Here is a 13,040-nt window from a genome sequence, read left to right on the forward strand (position 1 = left end):
CAGCTCAAAAATATTGCTGCTATGAGAACAGTGAGGCTTTTCCTTCACAATTTCTTGAAATGTGTTCCTGACATTTACTGTCTCAAGTTTTGCTACCATTCTTTATCCAGACTCCCAGAAAAACAAAAGAGAAAGTCCAGAAACTAAAGCGAACCAGAATGAGTCATTCACTAAAGGGACAAGAAGAAAAACAACTGGGAGAAGGATACGCACTGGTAACTCAAAGCAACATTTTAAGAATTATTTCAAAACCTACAGCTCCACTAGAAGATGGAAGAAAAGTCAGCAAGCTTGGCTTCCGCAGTCATTAAAAATGATAATGTCACTGAACAGACATTCAGTGCATTTAAGCACTCGGTCAAATCAGCCCCATTTACACTGGCTCATCTATTCTGTGAAACAAAAACAGACAAACCCTCAAACTCAGTTCACATGAAACTCAATTCTTGCGTCCCCAGCAAGACTTCCCACAGAAAAAATGCACCTGTTCTTTAGCAGCAGGCTTTGACATACTAAGAGATTTGTCATATTAAATTTAATGACTAAAGACAAGACTATATATACTTTGATTAAAGAAAAATCAGCAAGTCTTTTTCGCTACCTGTAATTAAGTAGAGCAGTCTTGTATTACTATTAAGTTTTAATAAACTTGAATTAGGATCAGATATTATCCGTGGTTTATTTCAAAGGAAAACAGCTTGGGTTTCTGGGAACTGATGGCATTACGAGCAACATGGCTAAATAAGACATTCAAGAGAAATGTGCTGTGGTTTATTACAGCTTTGTTTTATTTCAACACCAACTTTAAAAAATAATAATTGATTCTTTTGCTAGAACAATCTGCTAAACTGATTTTGAAGTGCTTAGCACTCAAAAACTGGTAAAATGCTCAAATTGAGGACTGGACAACCAGTCTTAAAATAAGTGAGATGCTAATATTATAATAAAAAAGGAATAACAATTTCATAGGTAAATCAGTAACAACTCTCCTGCTTGCTTATAGATTCTGTACAGTGAAAGTACATAAACTGGAAGACAGGAGCAACAAATGAAGGGTACGATTCCTGCACACAAAGCACCTTTCCACACTGCTCTCCTCAGCAGGCAGCGTTCAGCCTGAGGAAGAAGCGAGGCCTTTTCCTACTGGATTTCAGGCTGCCTCCTTCCCCTGCTGCCACTTGACAGTAGCTGCAGAGGGCTGAAGCAGCAGCTTAATTTTAGATACTCTTAAGTGAGGCTCAGCAGCAGTTCCTGGAAAGAAGCGTGCACACTGGCCCAGCTTGTGTGTGTCTCCTGGTTATACTGGATAGCACGTTCCTTGACAGCACTCAGTATCTCCCGTCTAAGTTTTCAGGGAAGCATCAGGAATCAGTTCTCTGCTTTCTCCTCTGTATCTGCACCCTTACAAGCTCCTTCCTTCTCCTGGGGTCCACGCTGCAGACACGCTGTGCCGCACACACGCCCGCTCTGCTCTCCCAGCCATCTGCTCCAGGAGCCGCGCCGCAGCGCACCCAGCTTCCTCCCTCTGATCCGCTTCAGTTTCTTTTGGAAGGAAAACTGGGCATGTGGAGGAACTGAGCGCAGACGGGTCCTTCCCACTGCTGATCTGAGTGTGTCCAAAGTGTGAGAGCTACCAGAAGCACAGCACAGGACATTCTGTGCTACAGGGTTGGCCTTCAGCAGAAGGCATCTTAAAAACAAAGCGGTGCTGCAATTGCAGATGTAAGCACAAGAAATTGTTCTTATGGAGCAAAAAGACCTTTTTTTAAAAAAAAAAAACAAAAACAAAACAGAAAAACACAGTATTTGTATATTTCATGTCTTGCTTTTTCCATGCCTTTTTTGAAGCTTTCTTTCTTAAAGCTAGGTACAAAAGAATCATTCTGTTAATCAGATCCCTCACACTGTTCAACTGCACTTTTCATGCTTCATTCCGGACAGCTCGAACAGCTTATCTGCCCGCAGTGCCCACACACACCACCCAGCCTGCAGCCTCGAGCAGCTCCACGCCTCCAAGCTTCCAGTCCTGGCCACTCCACCACAGTGAACACCAACCAGCTCAAAGCCTGATGATGCACACCAGCCAGCAGCGGTCACCTTCCATCAGTTTCTCAACACTTTTATAACCTCAGCATTTCCTAACAGGCCCATCAGGAACAGCAACATTTTCTTCACTTCCTTTTCAAAGGTTTAGCTTGAGAATTTAAACAACAGAAACAGTGAACAGATCAGCCACACTAAGAGTGGAAAGGAAAGGAAAATCCCAGGACAGCTCACAGAGATACTGTCCTGGAAGAAAAATGGAGGGCATTTTTATCCATGTCTAACTGCTGTGTTTAAAATAATTTATAAACATACTAAACGTTTTATAATTTTAAAGTCTCTCTCTCATTCATATAATCAATAACCAAAGGGAAAGTTTTTTCACTCATTTTCACTAACTAAAAACAGTATTTTAACCACTAAATAAAGCAATTCACTCAATAGTAACATTCTTTAAGTTACAGTAAAAGCATTACTGCACTAGGGCTAGGGCCAGAATGCCACATATTTACTTCTTTCCCAGTGGGACAGCAGCAGTCACTGAACTCTCTCAGGAACAACCATCAGCTTTTACTCCATCATTCCCCTTCTCCTAAAGGCTCACTCACTCTTGCAATTATGGATGCTTTGCCCTGCAGACTCAGGAAGAGGTGTGCCCAGGTGAGTCAATGGCTCAGCAGGTATTTCCTTACCATTTCAATTGCTCAGCTTCTCTCAGACTTCCATGCAGCCATAATTCCAACTGAAGATTCAATACATACCGGAAGAGTTCATTCCCTAATTCACTCCAAGCATAAAGCAAAATTGAAGGAAAAAAAAAAAAAAAAAAACACAAAAAACCACAAAAAACCACCTTGATTCAATAAAAAAATTAATTTACTAAAATGCTAACTCTTATTTTGAAAGACACACAATTCATTTTAAAGCAGTACAATCCTTTCATTATGCTAAGAGTCACTCTCAAATATATAACCATCAAGCAGTCTGTCTGATCAAGGAAATTCTAATCTGCTGTACAAAAGGCTCATAACAAACGCTGTTGCTGCACTGTCACAATGATGGCTCTACTTGATGCCTTCAGAATATTTTGATAGAACCTCAGAAATTAAGCTGAGAGAAATAGGCATCCTTAAAAATGAAACATTCAAACATCGAAGAGAAAATTTTCAAGGAAAAGCTTTGTTACCTTAAATGATAATTGTAACTTTTAAGATTATTTTTTCCAACAGCATAAAAGTCTGCTCTTCAAGCACTAAGCTTAATCCAGAAGTAAATTTTAAAAAGAAGAAGTGATAACACACTTCCTGTTGTGTTTTGTTTTAAGAGCAACTTGCAACCTGAAGCATGCAATCCAACTGTTTTGAAGTTTCAGTATTCCCCTTTTCATAGCTTCATCCACTTGCAACTTCAATCATCTTCTCTGTATCCCATCATCTTCCCTAAATTTCCAATGGAATCAAACTCCATGGTGCGTTCACCGTTCTGGTGTTTAATTTACTTACCCAATTTGTTTATCCCTAATGCTGAGAATTCATCAGTGTCTGAGTGCTGTACAAAGCTCACACCCGCACTTCTCTTTTCTGTCTGTACAAAGGTGCTTCTTGCTGCGCACAGTACCTGAGCGCTCCCAGTCCTTTCTATACAGCTAGCAGTCTCAAAAGAAGTGACTGCTTGCATTATGAAAAGTGTGAGATACAGAAACGTTGTGTCTAGCTTTTCACCTCACTCCTTTTCCCCCAGTTCTCTCTCCAGCTCCTCACAATGCTTACCCTTGATTTCAGCCATGCGTCGTTTACCTTGAATCCATGCAGACAAAAGGTGGAAGGAACCAAGGCTACAGCTGAGATGGGACACTACCACAGTTCTCATGAATCTATCTCTCCTCCTCCGTTGAGAGGGGCAGCAGTGGGAGGAAGGCAGCAGTCAGGGTCACGATGACTTTCAGGAAGCCACGTGTAGACTGTGCAGTGCCCAGTGAGAAAGCAGTACTTGAAAGCACACAGCTCTTTATGTAAAGCTGCAATCCTTTTTCCTCCCTCATCACAGAATACACAGCCAAACAGTTACACACAGATGCACAGCACAGACAAGGGAGCTGAAATCTATAGTCCAGCTGTTTTAAGAGCAGACCAAGTGTCAGTGTGTGGAAGGGGGGGACAGATGGGGAGCCTGTAAAGTAGAAAGCCTCACATAGCACTTGAGAAACAGCTTGGGAAAATCCTGTGTGCTCACAAGCTTTCCCAGTATAGATTTGTTCTCATTTCTTCAATTTTGTTACACACTTTACTACGTATCAGTATTTTGCAGAACTTTTTTACCAGAACACCTGAAAAATGTTTAATAGTTTACTTAGGAAAAAGAAATACTTCATGTCTATTTTTCAGGCCTTGAAGTCATTATACTTAAGAAAAACAATCAACTAAAGTACTTAAATGACAGTATTTTCAAAACTCCTAAATCTGGCCCAGTACACCCTTAGCACATTAAGCAACAATGTTAATTATTGTAATTTAGGCATTTAAATGATAATGCCCTTACTACGCCTCAAGGGTAGGCAGGCATCTGAGCACTCTGCACTTTAAAGCAGCTGCACTCTGACCTCATGCTTCTGGTTATATAGAATAAATATACAAGGCATCCCTCCCACTGGAGCTCATCCTCAAGCAAGGTCACAGAGCTCTTTCCAAAGGCTTCTTCTTCAAAGCAGATAAACTTTCTCCTCCCTTTGCTGCCAACAAACAGAACTCATACCTCAAACACTGCATTAAAAAAGTAAAACTCCAGCGCAGCTGACACTTTCAATTGCTCAAAAATTGCTCCATCAGGAGAACTGGGTCTCTCCACCAGCTAGAGTCCATGTAGCACATGCATTAAACAAAAGAACTTTGCTACAGTAATTAAACAAGCCCTCAGACCTGCTCACTGACACAACTCAGGGACCGGCACTCCAGGCAGCTGTGTGAGTGAATGCACTGCATCCACAACTCCTCTCATTCTGTGCTCATCTCTTACCTACGTTCTTTTCTTCCACCCAAGTGAGACATCATCAAGAATGATAAAAAGCAAGAGCTTCCTGTTGAGTGCACATAACGTACTTCAGTTTGAGATCACTAAAATATCACAGGAACATTGAGCACTGTCAACAGCTACGCAGCACTTTCATCTAGCACAGCTAGGACTTGGTCTTCACCCACAACCACCTCAAGAAAAAGAGTATTTGGGAAACCTCAGCATGAACCCAACGATGGAATAAAATCCTTTTATCCACAAGTACTAACAAGCACTTACTATTTCTCAAATCTTTCTGTTGACCGCAAATGTTTGGGAGACAATATAGTTTCCACTCAGCTTTTCTCACCTATAGAAGAGCCGTCTAAAGCAATATTTAAAGCAGCATTATGTAACATACTTTTTAGTCTTAATTTAGGTTGAGGCATGACACCAGCAGACAGATCACTGAAATAATGTAACAAGATTACAGTTCCCTTAACATTAGACTCAAAACTACATCCTCATTATAGGTTTTTAGACGATACTAAAAAGCAATTATTTCTATAAATCTTTTGGAAACAAAACTGCAATATAAATGAATATATGTTCAACAAGTTTAAATTACAAAATACATCAAAGAGTACAAGTTACAGATCTCACAAGAAAGACTAGTCATCAAGATTCTATAAGATTACATCATAAAACTTACATCACCATCTAAAAGCCATCCAACATCTACCCTGGGAAGACTCAAAATAAAGCTTTGCAAGAAATGGAAAAGAAAATCAAATGCATTTTCATCTGATCAACCAGGGGAGACCAAATAACCCCACCTATCTGCACATCAGCATACAGGACTGTTCGAGTTCAGGCACATTTACTCTGTGCTATGAAGCAAGGATGTCCAGAAGAACACGCAGGAATGCAATCTGATTAAGTAGCTCAAAGAAACCAGGACAGCTGCATAAGGGCAGGTTATGTTTTGGTTGGTCGGTTGCAGGAGGATTCTTTTTTTTTTTTTTTATTCTTTCTTTAATTTCTTTTTTGTTTTAACCAAACTAATGCCTCTCGAGCCCATTTCTGAAACGTTGGGTCAGATTAAGTGAACCTACAGCTAAAGGGCAGATCTATACTAAAGGCAGTACTGTGCAATAAGATGTGTTGTATAACGTGTACTGACTTCAGGAGATGTTCAGTACACAGGTACCAAAATAGAATACAAGTTTTAAAAGTTGTCATTATAAGTCAATACAACACAAAACACCAAAAGCATTTCCCCTTCCATCTATGTATAAGTTAAAATCTTACCCAAATACAGCAGACACAGCCTCAATTTTCTAACTAAAAATCAGACTTATGAACTTAACTAAAAATAAGGCCAATGCTATAGAGCAGCCAAAGAGACTTAGAAACCCACGTGTTTCTATGCTAACATAACAGCAGCCTACGAGATCCTCCTTCCCATCAGAGAGAGGTCTCTGTCCACTGGCACAAGGTTACAAACGATATTGATAGTCCTACCAAAAGTCCTGTTTCAACAGCACAGTTGTAGCTTTACCTTGTGTCAGCTAATTACACAGATTCCAAAACCAGATATTCTGTATCTATGATGATTTCTATTCCTGCCTCTTCCAGAAACTCTGGAATACGCAGTCGAGGAAAAGTTCTCAAAGAGGAAGATTTAAAGATACCAATTTCCTCTTTGAGCTTTTAAAAAGGAAGTCGTGGTTGAGAGCTGTAAGTGAAAGTGTTATTTCCAGCCCTATGGAACTAGGAGCATTACTACATCGTCTTTTATCTGGAACTGCTTTTCTAACAGGAAAATCTCTACCTGACATATTCTGCTGGGAATGTTACAGATGCACTGAAGTTCTAGACCTTCAGAACAGACATGAATTAAGACAACAGCAACACAGAGTAACAGCCTACCTAGCAAGTACTGGATTCTGTCCTCAGAAATTATTTTGACCAAAGTAGCTACAGATTAAATTCTATACCTGAAATTCTACCCCACGTCCACAAACAACCTACTTAGTCCTACCTTGGAGCTCAGGATTGGGCTAGGTGACTTCCAGCATCACTTGCCCTGTGACAATGCGTCCTTGCCACACAATTCGGTGGTGGTCATTCACAGAACTGTAACTTCCTTCAATGCAGATACTGTCCTAACTTTGCACAATGACTTACAGCTCCGGAATCCATAGAAACAAAAAGCATTTCAACAAATTCATAGTTTGCCCCTTGATAATATGTGATTATACTAATTCCAAGTAGCCTTAAAATCCCTCTGTCATTTAGCAAATGGAGTCCCTGTAATGATAGCAAGAAAATAACAAGGGGCCACAGCTACCTATCAAGATCAAAGACATGAACAGCTTGTCTGCAGAATGGATTCTTTCACATACAAATATTAAAAAAAACTTGACTTTCCTCCCCCAAACAAAATTTAGAATAGGAAGAATTGCAAATAATTCATTAATCCTCATGAAAAACCATATTTTTCTAGCAGTTGGAAAAGAAATCTAAATGTAGAAATGCTAGAATGAAATTGCAAGTAATAGCGCTGCCAGAAATGATTTACAATGCTACAAACCTTAAGTTCATTCACCTATTATAGCCAACAGCCAAATCAGGAGCTGTCAATTAATTGCACCAGAAATTATGGGGAAAGTCACCAGAAATTTAAAAGGCAAACAGGCAGACAGAAGCAAAAATCCCAGCTTTGCACAGCCAGGAGATCTGACTTCTACCCTTACTGTTAAGTACGACACGGCAAGAAAAGCAATTCAATAATAGAAAACAAGTCATCAAAATCTGCTTTTCTGCAGAGGGGCAAGAAACAAAAACCTTTTATAGTGTATTAATAATATTCCATCATTGAAAATGCATCAAATTTTTAGAAAATCTGTACATAAACTTGATCTTGCTCAATATCCAGAAAAGGACCAACTCCACAAAGTGCCAGCTGAGAAGATAAAATGCCATTCCAGGTGACACCAATGGTATACGCAAATCGCAGCCAGTACCCAATGCCTTCCAAAGACGCAGTACAAACATTTATCTGGCCTCTAATAAAGGTTTTCTTCTCTGATTTGAAACATGGGCATTTCTATTCTTTCCTTTAAATACACCACAAACATCCACAACTTTTATATCTTCAGCTCTTGCATTCATTTTCTTTCTTATGGAAGAGACATTACAGTAACAAAGAGAACACACAGAACTGAACTATTAACCAGCACACAACTTGGCTTGGCAAAGATGCTGTAAGTTCTTCATGCCCTTAACTATAAGAAGCACTGGGATTTGCCAAGGATAATCAATTTTTACATTTTGCAAATGTTGTACTACTGCTAGTGTTCACCATGCTTTGTCACTCAACCAGCGTTAATTCAGCATCTTGGACTTTTTTTTACCATAAGGCTGCTGGAAGTTCAGTTTCTTCAAGAGTGAAGTAAACTCTGGGACATTGCTTAATCCAGTGTGCGTGCCTGGTGCAACACAACACAAAAATTGTATCTGGTCGACATCTGGCTCCACCACAGCCATCTTACTGCTCTGTGGCAGGCAGATAGATGCTCTTGCAGGGGTTTATGGAATTACAGTCCTCTCTACCTTTCTACCTGAGGTTCCCAGTTGCAAACCAGACAAAAAAGGTTTGCCTATGCTTGATTTCTGCCAGCCTTCCTCCATTTGTTCTACTACAAGAACAAATACCTCTGAGAAGACAGACAAGTTGAGAACACCAACAATTTGCTACAGTAGGACTTCACTAAGCTTCAGTCATGCTGAGTCCAAGCACAGCATGTTAGAAGTACCAACAGAAAGCAATTATTGATCTGACCAGTAAACAAACACATGGACAACCACATAATTTAGTAGCCATGTGGGACAGCAGAGTCCAGCTGTGCCACTTAGAGTTGATTTCAATTACTTTCATTAGACAATGAAGCAACCTAAACCTCTCAAGCTCAGTAAGAAAAAATTAGAGGGCAAGGACAAACCAAAAGTATTTTCCCAATGCCAAATAAGTCTGCCTGCTAAAGATGGATGGATCACTGCAAACAACACACGCGAGTTTTTCAAATTAAAACTTTAAAAAATGTATTTAATCAAAGTGGTTTAAGAAGCAAAGTCTTACATTTGTAAGCATGGGACCAGGAGCGAGCCCAAACCACGCCACTGGAGGCCCAAGGAAAACACATTAACCAGCCTTTATCACTGCTAAGTAACGTAATTCATTTGAGGTTTGTAAAAATTCATTTCAAATACAAAAGGGATTTTTGTTTGTTTTTAAAACCTAATCGATGTGTTGGTGTTCCTGGCACAGCACAGATGTACCATGACTGCAATGGATCAGCTCCAAGAATTACAGTATTAGCTCTGCAGCACTGGCTCTAGATGGTATCACTGCAGGGAAATCCTTTCGGCAGCCGCTCACCTCGGCGCTAAATGGCCGGCAGCCCTTCTGCACCGCGCTCTGCTACCAGCAGTTTGGTGTAGTTTGCCCAAACGCAGCTGCCTGCCCCGTGCCGGCCTTACAGCATGCCAGCATAAAACTGGGTAGATCATTCAGGGCGATCATCTCTTGCATAAAAATATTAATGCGTATCTGTGAGGACCGGCTGATCTCGCTGCTCTCTGCAAAATTTAACCTTGGAACATTATGGAAGATCTCCGTCTCGCAGGGCACTCAGAACAAACAACGTCTGGAAGATAAAGTGCCTCTCGACAGACACTGCAGCCTGTGAGCAGAAAGCACCACTGAAAATAGTGAAAGCACTGTTCAGCTCTCAAAGACAACAATTGTAACAAAGATGAAGAGGTATTAGAGGAAAATAAACAGCACACGCAGCACCTACCTAAAGAAATGCTACTGAAACATGAGAAATGAAGCAGCTCTTATGTAGATCAGTGCCAAGCAGAGCAGAGTATCATAGAGAATCTCTACAGGACACAGCAGCAACAATCTCTCATGAAAACCCCACAGACCCAGCTGCCGGATTCCACATCTAACTTTTATGAAACAGAATTATCCAAACACTTCTGAATAAACACCACGTCCAGAAAAACTGCCCTACACTTCTTGAACCTTGCCAAATTTGTGACCTCCGCACAACATCAGGCATAACACTGTGAACAACACCATTCCTTTTGGTTTTTTTTTGCACAGTCAAGATACTGGTATCCCATGTACAAGAAAAAAAAACAACCAAGCTTCCAACTTGTTTACCAATGAATTTCCTCGGTTGGTCATGTAAATTGGATGCAGGACCCTAGACACGACCTAACAAAATACTACAGGAGATAACAACAAGGGCAGAGCCAGTGGTTACAACCCAGTCTTACCCTTCTTTCTACTCTGGCACACGGCTGAGCACTGTCGCACTGCCACGCACACCAGGACCTACACAAGACATCTCACCAGAGATTATTTATCCCTGCAAAGTCACCAAGTCACCTTCTCCTTCACATGCCCAGAGATGTGTTCCAAAACTTGTTGCAAGATTTTCCCAGGCACCAACACACAGCTGAACCACCTGCACAGCCCTGGCTGTGCCTTTAGGGTCGGGGTTCTTTCGTTTTCTTTGAAGATGGTGCTCCCTACAGGGAACACTCTTTCACACCTTTATTTCACATAATTTAAGGCCAGAAGCCATGAAGTACTGCCTTAATGAATTTTATCTGCTACCATATTGACTATTTGGCCTTTAATCTACTAATTAGCACTCCTGTAACCAAGATAACACAAGCCTGTTTAACTCAATTACTACCCACACCAAATTACATGAAAACAGCTGCCATTCTACCAGCAAAACTTGTGCCTACGCAATTTTCTTCAGTTAAAGATGGCCAACAGTTCATTGTCCTTTTGGTATAAAACAATCCTTTATTTCCTATACAGTTGAATTCTCTGCTATGAAAGCCACTCCCATTAATCAGCCTAAGGCACTGGATTAAGCAAGAAATGTTTTTTTTTTTAAAGTCTGAATACGCTGGAAATCCACTTTTTTCTGCCAAAAGCCTATCAAGCATTCCAGCCTAGAAGTCACATGCAAGCTATCAAACGTTCTCAACTTGCTTATTAAATACATATAACATATACACACAAGAAAATCAGGTTTAAGACTATCCCAATTAAGCACTTAGAGTTCCTGCCCTTTGCAGTGACAGAAGCTGAGGAAGCGCTGCATGCTTTCATCTGCTCTGATTCACACTTCTCAGAACACTGCTTGCTCAGCACAGCATCCACTTCCTATGTACCTGGTGACTGCTCTTACAGGCCTTCCTTACAAAGATTCATTCACCTGTAACTACTGCCCCCACTACCCCCCACCCTAAATAAATTAATAATAAATAATCAAGTCTAAGCCTAAGATTCTAATTTTCCTGCTCTATGAAAAACCTACGATTAAAGGACACATCACACTGCTTCTATAAACACAAGCAAGAAGAGACGTTATGCTGTTTTTCTATAAATGCACTACTAAGCACAAAAACAATCAAAAACCTCAGTACAGGTTTCCCCCTCCGCTCCTTCCACATTTATGTGTTGTCAGGTTTACATGAAGACATTTCAAAAGACAAATGCAACTTTAAATACCTATTTTTAATTATTGCTTTCTTGAGGTCTTGAAGACTCATCCCACTTTTATCATTAATAATGCTGGTGTGACACAGGCATTATCTCCTCAGTACAGGCAGCTTGTTGCACATATGAACTGCCCTTACACTAAGTAAACATTGGCATGTCTCAACCCACAATAATTAACTACATTAATGTATTTATATAATTCGCTTCATCTTAAGGTTGCCTCTGCCTCAAGAAGTTTACTAACTAGTTTTCTAGCCAACATTTACTGATGCTCCCTCTCCCCACTTTTCACTCTTCCCTACAGATTATGCTGATACAATTATTTACAGACTATGTAGCACACACAGGACCATTCATGTGATTCACTAAAACAAAACAAACACGACTCCAAACCCTCAAGGAAAAACCAGCAGCACAGCAGACAGGAGGCTCGAGAGGCAGCAGAGAGCACAGACAGGGAATGCAGGAATCTGCTATTGCCATCGAAGCACACCGCTTACCAGCGCCTGGCCCCAGATGATTCATGAACTATTTTTACATTTCTCAAGGATTCCTCTGTGTTATTAAGTTAACATTTCAAGGTCTTATCTCTCAAAAAAGCAAAATTGGTAAGAGTCTTATTGATAAGCTTCTAAGAAATGTTTACAACTGCTACAGCAAAAACAACTCACGCAGATCCAAATATATATCATTGATAGGATAATGACACATTCCTACATGAGATACACGTAGAAGTTCTGTAAACAATGGTAATAAACATTCCCGCATGCAAATATTCTGGCATAATTTATGTTTTTGTTTATTCATTTAAAACACCACAGCATTTTAAGCAGCTTTTGTGATTCAAGATGAAGATTGTATTTACCATCACCCACCTTTTCCCAGGAGCACTTCATATTCTCTTTCATTGCATTTCCCATCCCCCTCACCTCCGTCCTCCCAAAATTCACCACTGTTGCCACGAACCAAACGGAATCCAAAACTCCGTGTTCTGCTTTATCAATTCTTCCTGCCTTTTGCAATGCTCCGACATGTAAAATGAACAGCAATATATCCCTGTGCATCATCTGAAACCCCACTCTTTATTTAGTTATCACTATGGCTACTGATCCAGATACTCATTTGCGCAATTTTCATCAAGATTCCCCCATCAACTTCTCACATGATGGTATTTCAAGAGCTATCACATGTTGCCATCTTATTTACTACTACCGAGTTGCTATTTTAGATCAGCTAAAGATAAAGGGAATAAGCATATCATTTTTGACATGTGTTAGAGGAGCCAAAGCAAACTAAAAATTTAAGAACATCACTAAACAACATCTGGGTCTCTTCTGAGCTCTTCTATGAGTTAGCAGGTTTGCTCAACACTCCATGTTTTCTCAAATTAAACCACCTTTAATATACCTGG

At 40.3% G+C, this 13,040-nt stretch overlaps 1 protein-coding gene across 23 annotated transcripts in view; it reads right to left on the bottom strand.

The window, feature by feature from the left end:
- The window catches only part of LOC122184940 (sarcolemma associated protein), a 74,686-nt gene that overhangs the window by 59,373 nt on the left and 2,273 nt on the right, over positions 1–13,040 (bottom strand). The window contains exon 1 of one of the 23 annotated variants that reach the window (XM_042880349.1): positions 3,813–3,949. The exons of the other annotated variants lie outside the window; for them this stretch is intronic. The gene's annotated coding sequence lies outside the window, so the exon portion shown is untranslated. Of the gene's footprint in view, positions 1–3,812; positions 3,950–13,040 lie in introns of those variants that run through there. 23 annotated transcript variants of the gene reach the window in all.

This window comes from Lagopus leucura, unplaced genomic scaffold (genome assembly GCF_019238085.1).
Source record: "Lagopus leucura isolate 7727_CA_CO unplaced genomic scaffold, USGS_WTPT01 Super-Scaffold_100026, whole genome shotgun sequence".
Taxonomy (NCBI): domain Eukaryota; kingdom Metazoa; phylum Chordata; class Aves; order Galliformes; family Phasianidae; genus Lagopus; species Lagopus leucura.